Source organism: Melopsittacus undulatus, chromosome 6 (assembly GCF_012275295.1).
Source record: "Melopsittacus undulatus isolate bMelUnd1 chromosome 6, bMelUnd1.mat.Z, whole genome shotgun sequence".
NCBI lineage: Eukaryota > Metazoa > Chordata > Aves > Psittaciformes > Psittaculidae > Melopsittacus > Melopsittacus undulatus.
Window position 1 is genome coordinate 58,846,314 of NC_047532.1, and position 17,391 is coordinate 58,863,704.

The window sequence follows — 17,391 nt, forward strand, 5'->3', positions numbered from 1 at the left end:
AGCAGCTGCCAGTGCATAAAGGGGCTGCAAGAAACCTGGAGAGGGGCTTTTTACAAAGGAATGCTGTGACAGGACAAGGGGGAATGGCTTTAATCTGAGAGAGGGGAGATTTAGGTTAGACATTAGGCAGAAGTTCTTCCCTGTGAGGGTGCTGAGGCGCTGGCACAGGGTGCCCAGAGAAGCTGTGGCTGCCCCATCCCTGGCAGTGTTCAAGGCCAGGTTGGATGGGGCTTGGGGCACCCTGCTCTAGTGGAAGGTGTCTCTGCCCGTGGCAGGGGTTGGAACTGGATGAGCTTTAAGGTCCCTTCATCCCAAACCAGTCTGTGATTCCTATGATCCCCATATCCCTGCATTCCCATGTCTTCAGGCCTTGCATCCCTGTGTCCCTAAAAAGGGATGGCTGGAGATGTCTGCCAAGCTGCTGTCTGGGCTGGTGCCTGGATGCAACACCTTGTGTGGGTTGCACTTCCACAGCCCTGCAGAGATGGAAAGGGGCCAGCAGGACTGTCACCCTGGTGCTTTGGTGAGACGCCCTGTCCTGGGGCAGCAGCTCTCTCTCAGGTGAAAGGCAGACACTTGTCTGGCCCAGGGGCTATTTGGGGAGGTACGGTCCCTCCTGTGGTCACAAGGCTGAGGAACTTGTTGGGGCCCCTTGGCCATACACCAAGTCCTGTTCTCAGCCTGGAGCACCTCAGTGGCCCAGTGCCACATCACAGCAGCATCTCTGCAGCTTTGGTTCCTGCTTTTCCTCATTTCTCCTTGGAGCCTGGAGGTTGAAGCTTGGTCCTTGGAACATCCTTGGTAGGTCTTCTGTTGGCCCTGATCCCTCCTCACCCCCTCATCATGCACCTCCTCTCCTTTTCCACTTGCCAAATGCTGGAGTTGGATGGTGAAAGACAAGCTCGACATGACATCCTTATGATGGAAAATGGCTCTTTGGAAAACCAAAAATCCCCTGCCAGAATTCAGGAGAAAGGGAATTTCTCTTCCAATTAACACCAGTTGCTGCGGGGGCAGCTCAGCAGCGCTGCGGGCAAGCCCTGCAGCTGGCTTCCCAGCAAACCAGTTGGGCAAACTGTGGTGCTTTCTCTTGCCTCAAGTCCTGGCTTGCTCATCAGGCCGGCAGGAATGAAGCTCTCCCCGCCGGGCCTGCTGAACCCTCATCTTCCCCATCCCTCCCTCATTCCCTGCCTCCCCTTCTCGTCCCACCACCTTCTCTGGGGGTCCCCAAGTCTTCTCTGTGCCGAGGCCTTGATGGGGGCTCCCCCCTGGCTTTATTCTGCTGAGGGACCAATGCTCCCCCCCCAAGCTGGACTTTGCACCCGTTGCATTTAGAAGGATACTCCTGAGATGCCCCCTCCATGCAGAGCATCAGTGTAGTGCTGGAACAGAGACAGGACCCGCGTGGTGCATGTCGTTATTTAGGGGAGGTGCATGGCCCGATGGTGGCTGGGTCTCCCTCTGGGATGCTCCATCCCCCCAGCCATGGAGCATCCTCCAGCACCAGGAGCTCCTCTGTCCTCTCCAGCCCCAAATGCCTCCCAAAGCCCTTCCACCGGGGCCCACAGCTGGCATCGTGGCAGGGACACCCAGGTCCTGCTTGTGCAGGCAACCTGGAATGCCACCTGGCGCTTTGCTGGGATAAGCAGAAGTGGTTGGGCCGTGGTGCGAGCATGGTGAATTCCTCATTCCTCTTCCCTGCGCTGTGCTGCCTGCCTGCCATCTTTGCATGCAAACAGTAAACAGGCTGTTATTATCCCAGATGCTTTGAATATCTGTGGCTATTTTTTCTCTTCCCAGTATTCTAAAAAGGCAAAAAATTCCCTGCGGTTTCTGAGTCAACTTTTTTTTCCTTGGTCTCTTTTCTTTCCTTCCCACCACCTCTGTGACCTTGAAAACTCAGGCAGATGAGCTTGCTGGCCCTCTCTGTTTGCACCCATTCCCTGGCTGCTCCAGCTGTGCCCCACAGCCAGCAGCAGGTGAATTTGGGGTTAGGCCTGGTGGCAGAGCAGCTTGGCACCTTTCCTATCACCTTCCCTGGCAGAGCCAGCGGGGGGTACTTGAAGAGGATGGGGATGCTCAAGGAGGATTGGGATGCTCTGGGGGGTGCAGCTCCTGCAGGCAGCTGGGGCAAGGCCACAAGATGCTGCCTGTGCTATTTTCTATGTGTTCCAGGCACTGGAAGACGTGTGTGGGAGATGAAGGGAGCATGAGAGCAGCCTGACCATCCAGCCCCTGCAGGCAGCAGGTATTCCGCAGTTCTCTCCACAGGTCCCTTGACAAGGATATGGCTCCTTCCTCCTCTTTCCTTCCTCCTCATCCTGCAGCATAGGCCTTTGCTTTAGGTATGATCCCCAAAAACCTTCCCTAGACCCAGTACTGGGGACTTTGGGTCAGCACGTGGCAGGTAGGGGCATGGCTGCAGCAGACCCTTTCCAGCCCAGGGTTCAGTTATCTGCATCTCTCCAGGAGGTCAGAGCAAGGACAACAGTCATGGAATGGGTCAGGGCTCCTGTGTCCCCACCAGCTCCTCCAGTGAGACTTCTGGGATGCTTCAGATGCTCCAGCAGACAAGGAGCAATGGGGAGCCTCAATGGATGCCTGCAGTAGGGAGAGGTAGAGGAGGTCAGTGCATCACCGAGGTTGGCAGAGACCCCAGATCACCTCCCCACCTGGAGCAAAGTCATAGCAGGAGGCTCAGGACCTGCTCAAGTGGAGCTCCCACTGCCCGCAGTGATGGGGGTCCCCCAGCATCCGGACAGACCCCATCAGAGCAGGAACACACAAAGGGCTCGCAGGATGCTGGCCATTAATCACGCCAGCCCTGCTGGTGTTTGAGCTGTCCATGGCCCAAGGTGCCTTTTTATTTCTTCCTTTCTTTTTATTTTTTACTAAAAAACCCAACTCTAAGTGTATCATTCCATTTGGGAATTCCTACTGGGCAGCGGCTTTTTTCCAAAGCTTTTCACTTTCAAATATGCTACTGAAAATATTCAAGCAGAAACAGGAAAGAAAAGGAAGTCAGCATCCTGCAGGGACTGATGTGGAGTTGGTTGTTTGGTTTTTGCTGCAGCAGGGAAGTGTTAGAGGTTTGTGACAGGTCCTGGCACACCATCCCTGTGGGACCAGCATCAGCACACAGGGCTGGATTGACACAGAATAGACTTCAGTTCTCAGGGCTGAAGTGCCAAGTCCCACCACAGGGTGCTGCAGAGTGCTTAGCCCAGATATACAAAGGGAGTCAAGGATTAATTAGCTGGAATGGAGGAAAATCGTGGTCATTAGAAGCTCATTTAGAAGCAAAAAGGCTCACGGTTAGGTTCACAGCACTTCCCCAGCAGGATGGTCAAAGGATGCCCAGCCACAGGGGATGGAGAAGGTTGGAGCTATTGCCTTTAGAAACACAGAGCTTCATTCATAGAATAGAATCATAGAATCATAGAACGGTTTGGGTTGGAAGGGATCTTCAAAGCTCATCCACTTCCAACCCCCTACAATAAGCAGGGACATCTTCAACTAGATCAGGTTGCCCAGAACCACGTCCAGCCTGGCCTTGAACACTGTCAGGGATGTGCATCCACCACCTCTCTGGGCAACCTGTGCCAGTGTTTTACCACCCTCATTGTAAAGAACTTTTTCTTCACATCCAGCCTGAATGTCCCTCTTTTGGTTTGAAACCATCACCCCTCATCCTATCACAACAGGCCCTGCTAAAATGTCTCTCCCATCTTTCTTATAGGCATTTCCCAGGTCTTAAAGCAGCCCTGAGTCCCTGCTCAGTAATGCTGCTCAGGAAATTTCAAGTGAAACATCTTCCCATATAGAAGTAGCTTGGGGTTGGGTTTTTATCCCCCCCTTCTCTAAATATTAACCCCCTTAACTTCTTCCAGGAAAAAGCTTGTACTTTTGGCCTTCCTGCATGCTGAGGGGCAAATGCTTCATAGGAATTTTGCTTCCCTTTCCACAGCTAAAACTCTTCTAAAACACCAAGCATGAACTTGTGTTAACAGAGGAGAAGGTGCCTGTTCCTCACTGTTCTCTTGCTTAGGAAAATCACTGAAATACTTAAAGTCGAGGGAAACCGTTAGCTTCAGGCCAAGGGAAAGTTTTAATTCCCAGTGCTTGGAATCTTACATGTTCAAGGTTTCCCTGAAGTTCTCCACTGGGGGAAAAGGAGGAGGGGGGTGTTTGGAAGAATCACTTCCCTTCAGAGTTTCAGGGAGAAAAACACAAACAGTGAGAGGCAGAATGTGAATTTTGGCCTCGATGGAGCATGACACAGACTGGAAAATATTCCCACCCGCATTTTTACAGCCTTAAAGCACAATCCTGGGCTGGTTTTTTCCCTTTTCCTCTTGCATAGGGTCCAGCATGAAGTAACACTACGCCAGCAAAGCGATCCCATGGCATTCCCCAGCAATTTGTAAGCAGCGCCGTATTTGAGGAGTAAACAGGGGTCGGTCCAGACAGTAGGTCAGGGCCAGATGTGCCCAGACCCAACAGACAGCAGTGCTCTGCCCCTTTTGGGAAGCAAGGGCAAGACTCCGCAACCATGAGTGGCTGTCCTGGAACTCCTGGCATGTCTTGGATCCACCAAAAGTTTAGGAACATGTTTCCAGGGCAACCAAAACACATGGGGTTTTTCCAGTTGTCTCCTCCCCCTGCCCAAATTAAAAAGTGGAATTAAAGAAAAAAAACATAAGAAGCAGAACCCATGGAGGAAATTCTGATGAAATCAGACCAAAAACTGGCAAATGGGTCCCTCTCCCTCGCCCTCCCTGATGAACTGCACTGGACACAGGCAGGGAAAAGGTGCTTGTGGTGCAGGCAAAGTTGTCTCCACATGGAAGCACATCAGGGCTGCCCTTGCCAGTTGTGGCTATTCCTAAGCTGGTGCCACCTGATGTGGCTCCATCCTGGATAGAGCCACCGTGGAGACATTGCTCTATGGCCACTATTTTGGGTTGTGCTCCTGCAGAGCTGAATGTGTGTCTCCAGCACCTTGGGGCCCAAATGCATCTTGCTTCTGCCCCAAAGCCCCTATATTAATGGAATTACAGGCTGGTTTGGGTTGCAAGGGACCTTAAAGCTCATCTTTTAGGCATTGGAAGCTGCTTTAAGGTCTCCATGGAGCCTTCTCTTCTCGAGAGCACAGCTGCTCCAGGCCTCACAGCATCTCTGTGGCTTCCTCTGGACTCTCCCCAACAGCTCCAGGTCCCTCTTGTGTTGTTGCCCCAGACCTAGATGCAGACCGCAGGGGGGTCTCACCAGAGGGGAAGCCGCAGCTCTGCCCAGCATCCAGCTTCCTCACACAGGGCTCACCGGCAGGTTGGGAATTGCAGATTCCAAATCCCAGACATTTCTTCATTTTCTGTGCTCTGCTTTCTTGTTTACTGCTGCTTCTAGGGCGTATTCCCCGCTGTCCTCCTCTTCTATGCCAGGCATTTGCTGGCAGCACTGCTGAGTGAGCTCCAAGCTGGCAGTGAGTCCTCACCCTGCCACAGAGCTGCAGCCAGGAGGGTGCAAGGGAAGCTGGGCAGCGAACACAGGAGAGCCCAGTTTGGCTTTGCAAGGTTCAATGAGACTATAAGAGAGAAGACAACCCATGCAAGAGAGGGACAAGTGTGCCATGGATGCAGCTGGGCTCAGCTGGTGGCTTTGCGGGCACTTCTGCTGCAGAACAGGAGTGGGGAGATTGAAGATTGCCCTGGGGATTGCTGCACCATGGGCAGCAGGAGGGCTTGCTCGGGGGGGGCTGAGGTTGCAGAAAGCATCACTGTGGCAAAGCAAGTAAGACAGCACCATCATACCCCTTGGCTTCTGCTTGCTTCAAGGCACAACTAACCCCAACACTTCCATGCTTTTCATGCTCTACCAAATACCATCTCTACTCCCATGGAGATGGTCCAAACACCATCTCCATTCCATGGTCCACCTCCATTCCTACTGCTCTTTGGAGGCTGGTGCCCTGGCAGGATGAGTGCTGAAAACTGGTCTGAATCTGGAGCATCTCCAGCTCCACACCCACTCCTGGCTCCAGTGCTGGGGATCCTTGGAGCTAGAAGTAGGGACCCTTGACATGACCATAGCACAAATACTTAAGAACGGAATCATGAATATGGAGTTGTGGATCCTTCTTGCTGCCTCCCCATGCAGCCTTGCATTGCACAACCAGAGCACAGCTATGCATCTCCCTGACTGTCAAATCTCACTCATGGGCCAGGGAACAAAGCCTTGGGATGACAAAGCAGCAGCATGACAGGGTGAGCTCTATCACCATAAAACAAATATGAGGCTTAACCCTTGAGAGCCAGTGTGGGCAGAGCATTCCCAGGCATCACCGTTTGGGATGGAATGTTCCCCTCGTTGGTCCAAAGCAACCTCAGTCCTTTTTTTTGCTGGAAGAATGGAGCAGATGCCTTTGTGCTGCATCTGCTTTCAGGGCTTTTCTTTCCCTTGAAGATGTCATTTTGAGACAATGGGTCTCTGCAGCTCAGCCCTGCTCTCCTCTTGTCCCCAGCCAAGGACATGGGTCAGCTTCTTCTGTGTTTCAACAGCAGGGTCTGACAGCCAAAAGACACCGGTGAACACGTTAAGGGCTCAGGAACAGTTTTCCCTTCATCAGACAAGAATGTGCCGGGTAACCCTGGATGCTCCCTGAGCTTTGCTTTAAGAGCATGACTAGAAAGTGTTGGCTGGCTCCAACGTGCTGAGGCAAGTGCTGCCTCTTCCTTCAGGTTCTGCAACAAACCACCGGTGCTTTGCTTTTGTGCAACACCTGGAGGCCTTCCAGAAGCTGGGGCAGGTAGGGGAGGGATGGGAACCTGTGTCGCTGAACCTCCCTGGAATGCTGCCAGGTCAGTCTGCGGGCCCACATTGGGTGTTTGCTGCTGAGCTCCGTCCCCAGCACGGCTCCATCCCGGCACTCACCTGCTCCCAAGGAGCAGGACAAAGCCAGATTTAGTTATCTTGCTTTATTTCACCCTCTTGTCAAACCACAGTTTCCTATTGGCTGCAGAGATCCCTCCTATCATGTTCTGCTGCTCTTAAATTATGAGAATTCTGCAAATCCTTTCAAAACTCCCCAAATTTCTCAGCTTCCCTGAAATCTTGGGGCTTCACTGCCCTTGAAAACCAGTGGAATGAGCAGCATTTCCCTGGTGTCGTAATGCTGGCATAACAGGGTGGTGAATCAGTGTGGGTCTTTCTGCCTGAACCACATCGTATCATTGTTATTGCTGAAGCTTCCCTATTTTAAGCCATAAAGCCCCATACAATCCAGTCTAAGTAAATGGCAAGTAGCTCTATCATATCCAGTTTCAAACCTATGAACTATTGAGAACTGTATTAATGCAAAACTATTCTGGTTCCTGAGACCCTGCTCCAAACAAACTGGATGCCATGCGGTAATCCAAGCGGTGTGTAACATGATGAAGTGTAGAAATAGCCCTCGTCGTCCTTTGCCTGGGTGTGTCGGAGGGGCAGGGGGAATTAGAACACCCATGTTAGCCTTGGAAAGATGAGCTGAAAGTTAGCAATGGGTTTAGGGCTTGAATCTACATTCAATTCTGGTTTCTGCCACAATACAGACACTAAAGCAGGTTGGCTTTGCTTAAAAACCTCACGAGACCTTCAGCCTGCACTGCCTCTTTGGGGTCTTTAAGTAAGACACATTGAGCCAGGGTGTTCAGTTCCTAAAGGTGGTCTCCACTTTGCTGCTGCTGTCCCACTGCGGACAGGTTTGTCTTCTCCAAGTTTAGAGCTGCCTGCTGCATTGAAACCAGCTCACCCTGCAGCATACAGTGCACCTCCTGCTCTCCCAGCTTTTCCAAGAAAAGGCTGTTGTATCTGCAGATTGAGGGACAGAGGCCGTGGAGCCACCAAAACAAGGACAAGTGATTCCCCAGATGGCCCAGCATAACATATCCTGCATAGGGACATCCTTGGAGTGCCTGTAGGTGATGGGGGAGTGCATCGGCCCCCAGGTCACAGAAGCATTGCTTGGATGCTAGTACCCCCCTCGCCTGGGGTGCAGGGTGAATGAACTCTAGCGCTGGAGTTTGGAGCGGACACTATGTCCACATTCTTCAGCCCCGGGCTGGGAATGTCAGCTCCTGTCCTGACGCCAGGGGCTTGCATTCCTCCTCGACACTGCTCCCAAAAAAATGCCATCCCAGAAGGGTGTCGGGGAGAGGGGTGCCATTTGGTCCAGGGGGACAGAAGGAGACGTGCTAAACCCATGGGAAAGCCTTTCCCGTGCCGGTGGGTGTGTGGCAGAGCAGGGCAGGGGTTAGCATGTGTGTGCTCAGAGTGTGTTTACTAAACACCGCTCCAGGCGAGAGGGAATGGATGGAATTCACCCCCCTCGTTCCCCGCCAGACCCCAAGGACACCCGGCGGATCCATGGAATTCGCTCCTCCAGCCTGTTGCCATGGCTGCGCATTTCAGAGACTCAAGCAGGGGGAAAAGAAAAAAAAAAGAAAGAAAGAAGAAAACCAAAACATTTTATTGGGAGGGAAGAAAAATAGCAAGGGGAAAAAATGCAGCAGAGTAATGAGGAGGACCGGAGCGTCCAAGAAATGTATTAGATCATCCTTAGAAACTGGTGTCTGAGGAGTTCTCCATAGCTCGGGCTCTTCTAGTATTTATCATGTGTTGTTTAAACCTGGCACCAGCTGGGGCTCAATAGCACTGTGTGCTGCTCAGGAACATCATTAAAAGCAAGTCCTGGGCTTCAGGACTGCTTAAGAGGTGCTGGAAGAAACCCATCCATGTTGGCTGCAGCAGGCAGTCCAATCCAGAGGAGCTGCTGGCAGGATGGCTGTGGGGTGTATCTAGCAAGCAGGACCTGGAGCAGAGCTGGCAAGCAGAGTAGCGTGGGATATAAGCTATGAGTAAGATAAAATCCTTGGAAAGGCTAAGCAAGAACCGGCCAGTGGCTGGCTCCAGCGTGAGAATGAGCTGAGCCAGGGCAGGACTTGCTTATACACCTTTTCCATCACTGATCAAGGGAAGTCAGGCAGGTATCCCTAGTTCCCTGATCCTGAAGGAAATAGTTTATGTTAGTACACCGGGTCTTTAAAACCACTCCATGGGCAGTTTTTTTATGAGCAGGTTTCAGCATGTGCTTTGTGTCTATGACGCTTCAGCAAAGCATCCCTTCCTTGTGCAGAGGCAATACAGGGCATCAGGAGCCTGGAGTTCCCACTCTGGCCAGGATGATGCAAGTCTGGCTCATCTGCCCCTGTGGTACCAATTTGGGTTTTCATGGGAGTGACAGGCATGCCAAAACCCAGCTGCTTTTAAAACCCTGGAATATTACGGCATCCTTGGCTCTCATATCTCATGGGAGGAATCTGGATCTGCAGCAATGTTTATTTTTCACCTCTGCAGTTCTTCACCTCTGCTATGAGACAGGCTAAGAGCTGGACTGGTTCAGCCTGGAGAAGAGAAAGCTCCAGGGAGACCTTAGAGCAGTTTTCAGTGCCTAAAGGGGCTACAAGAAACCTGGAGAGGGGCTCTGGACAAGGGCCTGTAGGGACAGGACAAGGGGAAATGGCTTTAAACTGACAGAGGAGAGACTGAGATCAGAAATTAGGAAGAAGCTCTTCCCTGTGAGGGTGCTGAGGCGCTGGCACAGGTTGCCTGGCTGCCCCATCCCTGGCAGTGTTCAAGGTTGGGTTGGACACAGGGGCTTGGAGAAACCTGGTCTAGTGGAAGGTGTCCCTGCCTGATGTCAAGGGGTTGGAACTGGGGAACTTTAAGGAACTTTAAGGTCCCCTCCAACTCAAACCAGTCTGGGATTCTATGGTTCTACTGTGGGGTTCCCCATCCTTGGTGTTAATCGCAAGACATGGAATGGGATGCCACAGATCTCTGCCAGGAGCAGTAGGGCTGTCTGACTGCATGCTACAGCCTCCCTGGGGCCATGTGCCCGCAGGAGTGCTTTCCCCAGGAATGAAGCCAGAGAAAGGAGAGCTTTGCCAGGCTGAGGGGCGAATCGCTGAGTAAGGCCCCCGAACACTGAGCCGCGTGGTTGCAAGAGGCGCTGCCAAAGCTCGGGGGGGGTCCTGCGCACTGCGCTGGCGGATCAGCACTGCCTCGGGTCCGCACGGGCGGAGGCATGGTCAGACCGGGCGGGCAGCGACACCCACCGTCCGCTCCGTACACAGCACCGCGAGCGGCAGCGGGCCCGTTCCGGTGACTTTACAGGTGATGGAATGGTTTGGGTTGAAGGCAGCCTAAAGCTCATGGTCAGCCAGGGATGGGGCAGCCACAGCTTCTCTGGGCACCTGTGCCAGCACCTCAGCACCCTCACAGGTAAGAATTTGTGCCTAAGATCTCATCTCAGTCTCATCCTCTGTCAGGTTAAAGCCATTCCCCTTGTCCTGTCCCTACAAGCTCTTGTCAAAAGCCCCTCTCCAGGTTTCTTGTAGCCCCTTTGGGCACTGGAGCTGCTCTAAGGTATCCTCTGAGCCTTCTATTCTCCAGGCTGAAAAAGCCCCATTGCTGGAAGCAGGGGGATGTCTCACCAGAGTCAATAAAGGGAGAGAATCCCCTCCCTCCACCTGCTGCTCATGCTCTGGGGATGCAGCACAGGACACGGTTGGTTTCTGGGCTGCAAGCACACACTGCTGGGTCATGGGGAGGTTCTTGTCAATGAACACCTCCAAGTTCTTCTCCTCAGGGCTTCAATCAATCCAGCCTCTGTCCAGACTGTGTTTGTGCTTGGGATTGCCCTGACCAAGGTGCAGGACCTTACATTTGGCCTTGTTGAACTTTAACCAGCCTGCCCAGGTCCCTCTGGATGGCATCCTTTCCCTCCAGCATGTTGACCACACCACACAGCTTGGTGTCATCAGCAAACTTGCTGAGAGTGCACTCAAACCCACTGTCCATGTCACTGACAAAGATGATGAACAGTGCTGGAAAGCTCATTTCCACCTGACCTAACCCTCACCCTGACCCATGCAGAGATGCCTTCAGTAGGAAATGGGAGATAGAATCAATTCCTGTGATCCATCACTTGATGCTGTGTCCTGTCCTGACAGAAACTGGACAAAAAAGAATATGCTGAAATAAGACCTGTGGAATCTGTCCAAGGTCAGGCTTGCACTTTACAGTGAAAGACCAAGGAAATGCAGCTTATTTTGCTTATGCAAGAGAAATGGCTATCATGGTGATCATAAAGCAAGAAAGCTCCCAGTAGCCGATGACTTTTAAAGGCAATGAAACCTGGTGCCAGGGGAAACTGACACAAAATGCACCAGGGTGATGGGCTGCTCTGCTCTGTCTGGGCTTGAGAGAGCCCTCAGCTGCCCATCCCTGTTCCCTATGGGACACAGCCCCTTTAGGGCCCTGGTCCTTCTCCCTTTCTCTGTAAATCTCTGCCCAGCTATCAAGGGTAGGTGCTGGACCAGGAGTGGAAATAACCTCTGAGCCATTCAGCTGGGGACAACTCACAGCCAGAATAAAATCCAGCCTGTGGGGAGAATGGAGGCATCCAGCAGAGAAACTCTCCCCATTTCTGCTTCCATTAGGACAGAAGCGCCTTGTGTAGAAAATGCCTGGCTTGGGGTTTTGTCACAACAGTGAGAAATGAGCAGAGGAACCAGCTGGTGAAAATGTGTCATCCATGATGGGGCGAGACCTGGGCCAAGCAAATATCTGCTTACAGGATCACACCTCACTGACACTGGGGCTTTAAAGGGTTTTGCAGCACTGAAATCTATGTGGGAATACTGGCATGAGCTGCTGGAGAACAAATGGTCTAGCAGGGACTATTAGAAACACCCAGGAACAGCTGGATAGGAGAGGGTCAGGCTGTCTTTCCACAGCCTTTTTCCTGACCCTCATCTCACTTTCAAGATGAGGTTTTATGGAAACACAGCAGCCCTAAGAGAACAGAATGCAGTCAGAAGTACAACATGTTTTAATGAGGCAAAGCATCCTGCTAAGTCTCTTGGCTTACTGGTACTATGTTCCAAGCCCAAAGACTAGGATTCAGAAAGAGTCTATTGAAGTAGTTGGTATGTGGGCTCTGCAATGTAAGCATGATCAAACTTGATCTATTTTTATCTATATGAGATTATATCAGCTATGGGAATCTACTTTTCAGAAGTAGAATATACTTGTTTTCAGTAAAAGGTGTCTGCTTGATTTTAGGGTGTAACAATATTGCCCAGTGTTGGGAAGAGAAGCAGGTACCTCCGTTTGGCCACAATAATGACTCAGATTGCATGTGTGGCTGAGGAAATCAATACCAGCACAATTCTTCCTCCCTATGGGCAGGTTCTGGTGGGTTTGATCACTATCTGCTTTGCTCTAAAGGCCACCACAAGCCATAGGGAGATTCCTGTTGCCCACAGTGAGTTCATTAGTATCACCTAGCATCCACCATAGTCTAGTATATTTGGTTACACCAATAACTTAACCACTGCCACATGTGCAAGATCTAACCATAGGTGCTCAGCCTGAGGTTTGGAATGGAGCCCTGGTGTCTCTCTGGTGTGTGTGCAGAGGCAAAAATCTCCCCAGGTATCCCTCCTGCTGAGTAGCAGTCATGCAGGAATTGCTTATTTGGAGCATGCAGGAGAGTGTGGGCATCTGAATTGGGATCACAAGCAAGAGGTTTCATCCACGTAGGATCCAGAGATCAAAATGCTTGTTCATCCCCTGCATGCAAGGAGTGAGTAGGGTTTGCTTTTTCTCAGATGCTTTGCTGGTGACATTGCATGAATTGCAGAGAGTGAGAGATGAGTTAGATCTCTGCAGCCTAAAGAAATTCAGGCTTGCTGCTCCCCAGAACCATCTAAACCCTGAGAGGAGTGCAAGAATCATGCTCCCTCTTGCTTCCTGCTGTGATGGATCCAGGGGTTCCGCAACCTCTTCTGTAGAGGGAGTGGGATTCAGTGAACTGGGTGAGCCCGTGATTCCTGCTTTCTGGCTCTCGTGTGTGGTAACTATTATCCCAGTGAAAATGGAGATTTTAATACTTGCCCAGAAAGAAAGTCACACAAAAATTTTCCACTTCCTGGGCAAATGCTCCAGTTGTACTTTTGTGAATGAAGGACAGGGTACAATGACTCCTACAAGTAATGATCTCCATTCCTACACTGTGTGTGGGCTTCGAAAGACCTCGTTAAACCATAAAACAACCCAAACTTTCAGAGCACAGGGAAAACTTACATTAAGCGATCTGTGAAACATGTCCACACTAGTTTATAACCGCTGTTTAGTTGGCTTCCCAAAAGGGAAAGTCACGGAGAGGACTGAGCTCTCAGAGAATGGGTGCTTCGTTTGGATTCATGTGCTGCAAGGTCTGGATGGATCCCCAGGGCCTGCTTGCCTCTTCTGCTCCTCCAGCAGACATCCTCCTAATTTTCTCATCAAAATGGTTTTATTTGTGATTTTCTGTCCTATCCTGACACCAGCTCTCTCACCTGAGCATTAAACTCTGATCGTCTGAGTGCAAAACAAAATGTAACAGCATTACAAGCCTTGTAATGGCAATCTATGCCTTAAAACAGTCCCAGATCCTGGCATCTATTGGCAAGGAAAACACTCCAGATGACACACACCCCAGCCAGCATCCCATGGGTGTCCTGGGAAGGAAAGAGGTGAGACGGCCAGCCCCCAAACACAAGCTATTTATTTCATATTTAGCAATATCATGGCATCCAACACTCCCCTTATAAGGCAAACAAAGGAATGGCATGTGCCTTAGCAACCACATGCTGAAATTGTATTCCAATGCACTGCTTTCTTCCAAGCCTCTGCTTGCCTAATGCCATATAGGTCTCAGTTAGCTTAATATTCCCAGGATGTTTTTTCCATTAAATGTTACATTTCCAGGAACTTGCATGCAGCATTTCCCTCTGTGCTCTGAGCAGCTTTTCCTCTCTTCAGATATTCCAGCCCAAGCAGTCCAACTCTTGCAGTGATGGATCAGCCAGCCCTTCCTTCTCAAGGGTGGCTTTATGGACCTATGTCCATAACATTTTTGTGTCCATAATATGGACAGTTTGAAATTGATATAAGAAAAAGTACAAGTGTTTTGGAAAGGGAAGCAGCCTGGAAGTCTGAGGCTTTTTATCTTTGCCTCTGTTGTGTCTCTGCTATTCCAGAAACAGGGGACAAAAGGCTTCCCAGCTAGTGCCTCATGTTTATGGTTGATTTGATGGGATAAAAACAGTTTGGAGGGGTGTGTGTGTGTCTGTATGTTTTCAACTTTGAAATTTCAGCTCTTTCCTACTCTGGAAGACTTCATGGGTCTGTCTGTGTCTATATAGACTATTTATGTATCTATAATAAATATGTATAATTTATGTATGTATAATATGCATCTGTTTATACAATTCAATATGTAGTCCATTCCCTCATTCTTGGTTGTCCTTCAGCTGTGGGAAAAGGGATGGCAAATTTGGAAATGTGGGAGAACAAAATCAGTAAGTCTCCAATCTGTTCGACAAAATAGGAGAGGAGAACTGGAAACCCTGGGACACTTTGCTCTATGAAAGACAGAAAGTGGGACACCCCTCAACAAACGTCAGCGGGTGAAGCAGAGCAAATGAATGGGTCTTATTGCTACTCAGAAATGTACACATACACCCTTGCCCATGGAAGAGTGTTCTTTCTACCATGACAGAGCCCTTTAGAAGTTGCCTGAGAAGATAAATACTGAACAGCTTAGGAAGCCCAGTGCTTACGCAGCCCTAGCTGTGACATCTTCTCCTAGGTTTCCTAAATCTGCTCCACAGCATTTCTGTGGAGAATCCTACCTGGCAGAGGTCTTTGTGCAAGCAATGAGATGAAGGCTCCTTGGCCACAAAGCCAATGTGCAGCTTTGCTGGAACCCATCCAAGTGCTGAAGTCACCTGGTACTCATAAAGAAACTTGGAAAGCAAAAATGTTGGAAGACTGAAATGAAATAAAAGAGTCAGAAGGACTTCATTCCTGCGTCTACGTGAAGGGGCCAGTTCTACAGGGCATGTTACACAGTCACAGTCGTAAAGAGGAGGTGGGAAAAGCCATCCTTTATCACAGCAGCAGCAGCAGCGTGTGGAAGCAAGTCTGGACATGAAGCAGTCATAACCAAAATCCTTTCTCCCATCTTCCAGCACACAAGTGAATATCCCTATATTGTATGTCTTCCATGAGCTCCTAATATTTCAAATTCTTGTCAGTGCCGTGAACTGTCAGCTATTTGCGCTTCCAGATTTGTTTTACATCCAGAAATTAATACCAGCATTTCCATGCCCCTCAGGACACAGCAGTGGTAAGTGCTGATACAATCATGCTCAGAGCACAAGTAATGATGCATCCCACTGCCTAGCCAAGCAAAACTTTTCCATACGAGTGCTGTGAATTCACAGCTATTGCTAGCAGTTTTCCATGGAGAGACTTTGTAACATAATCTTACCCAGAATGGTTTTGAAAGACTGTGAACTCAATCCTGCCAAAAATAGTCTGTGCAGCCAAAAAAAATCAACAGAAGATCTTTAGCATTTGAGCTGGCCTCTGAGTTGCGTTTTTCACCTTTTCCAAAGGATATGTTTCGTGACATCCATGAAACCCTCATTTGACTTCTAATACTCCTGATTATTCTTAGCGTAGCAGACTGCATTTTAATTATAACTTCAGGGCTCAGCAAGCAATCAGCTTCACAGGCATAACAGAACAGACACACCAGCAGTGACTTTCGCCCTAAAAGTGTCTGTGTGCAGGCTGGCAGATGCAGCCTAAGAATGTGTTTGTTTGCATTTGGTTTATGTGGTTTTGGTGACCTTTTGTTAAAATCAGCCAGTGACTTCCAGGAGGCAAGTTACACACTCACTGAAAAGAAACACAGTCCAATAACCCTAGCATGGGTCCTTCTGATGAATGTTACATTTCTGCTGAATATCATATCCCTGTGTCCAAGGCAGAGATAACTGAGCTTAACGTTAAAGTAATGTTATCAGTGGACAGGATGACTGTACAGATATTCCCCTCCTTGATTCTATTGAAAATGGCAGGCCAGAAATGGATTGCAAGGAAACTGGGGCACAGTGACCTTCTGGGGCTTCCTATGGGTCCTGTCTCCATTACAGGCTGTTTTATAGCAGAGGAGTGCCTGCATTTTCCTGTCTGTCCTGCCAAGTCTTTGACAAGCCCATGGAAATAAAATAAAAGAGCTGTTTGTCTCCTGCCTGGTGCCTACACCACATTCTTCAGCCTTGCTGTGCTCATCCTACCTCCAGAGAGCAGCACCAATGCCTTGCTGTTACCTCTTTGCACTATAAAAGACTGTGAGTGAAGCAGTGATCTCTCAAAGTGATAAATCCTTGCTTATGCTCAGGTGGCTTTGGCAGCATCTCAGCATGTAAGCTGTCTGCTAACTTCACCAGAGAAGCCTGACAAAAGTTTGCTTGATCTCTAGGCAAGCCTTTCAGGAAGCACATTACCAGAGTGGCTCAGCCTGAGGAAATACCCTAAGTGCCAGAGGTAACACTGCACCAGTTATCTTTGAGTGGTACACTATTAGGAAGTTAACAACCTTATTATCTCACAACTTGAAGCATGGCTTGTTATTGCTACCATAATCAGGCTTTAGTTTAAGAGAATAAACAGGCTAAAACAGTTGCTGAAACAAGCTGATTTTTTTACATCCTGATCCTCTACGTTTCTCAAGCAGAGCTTGGTGCGAATTCATGCTCATTTAGCACATCAGTTTTGCAAATGCTTTTGAGATGATTTTTATCAGGCAGTTCAGGATTCCTAAGCCAAAGATGAGCCTCAGTTTTGGTTTTGGTCATGTCAGACATCTCAAGTTGCCTGTCTGTCCATGAATCCCTAATTGAGATGCGCTGGAAAATACCCAGAGTCTGAAATTTAGAGTACGTCTGAATAGCAAATAAACACACATGCCCAGGGTTTTAGAGGCTGACAAATGGTCTGTGGAGAACCTGTAGTATGGAGGGCTCTCTCCCAGCAGCGAGTGCTGTTTGGGCTGGTCCACATCCACTCAGCTAAAGACCTGTATGAAATTTGCAACCCCATTTTCAGTTTGCCATTTTATGTTTTTATGCCTCGAGCTGCTAAGTAAGTGGTGTTTGCTGTGGGAAGTTGTGTGAGTGATTTCCCTTTCACCACAGTGATTACAAGAGCAAAACTTACTATATCCTTTCCACTCTCATGGTTATGAAAGACCCGCTGATTAAAACCCCTCCTTGGCCAATTAGCCTGCATTATTCTCCTGTCACGGTGTCCCATGTAGGTATGAAATTTCTCCTGGCAGGCCAGAAGGGCGCGTAGAATTCAAAGCTATTAATTGATTTAATGGTCATAAAAGAATATTGTGACACATCTGCTGAAAATCTCAATCAAGCAGGCAGCTACCAGTGATGAATT

At 49.6% G+C, this 17,391-nt stretch overlaps 1 long non-coding RNA gene across 2 annotated transcripts; it reads left to right on the forward strand.

Moving 5' to 3' along the window:
- The first annotated feature begins 687 nt into the window (after positions 1-687).
- LOC115945494 (uncharacterized) lies at positions 688-16,580 on the forward strand. 2 transcript variants are annotated; one of them, XR_004079821.2, is made up of 3 exons: positions 688-801; positions 2,176-2,248; positions 14,400-16,580. It is a non-coding gene; the product is annotated as an uncharacterized lncRNA (long non-coding RNA). The 2 variants fall into 2 exon arrangements; XR_004079820.2 differs by having other exon boundaries at positions 14,477-16,580.
- The last annotated feature ends 811 nt before the right edge of the window (positions 16,581-17,391 follow it).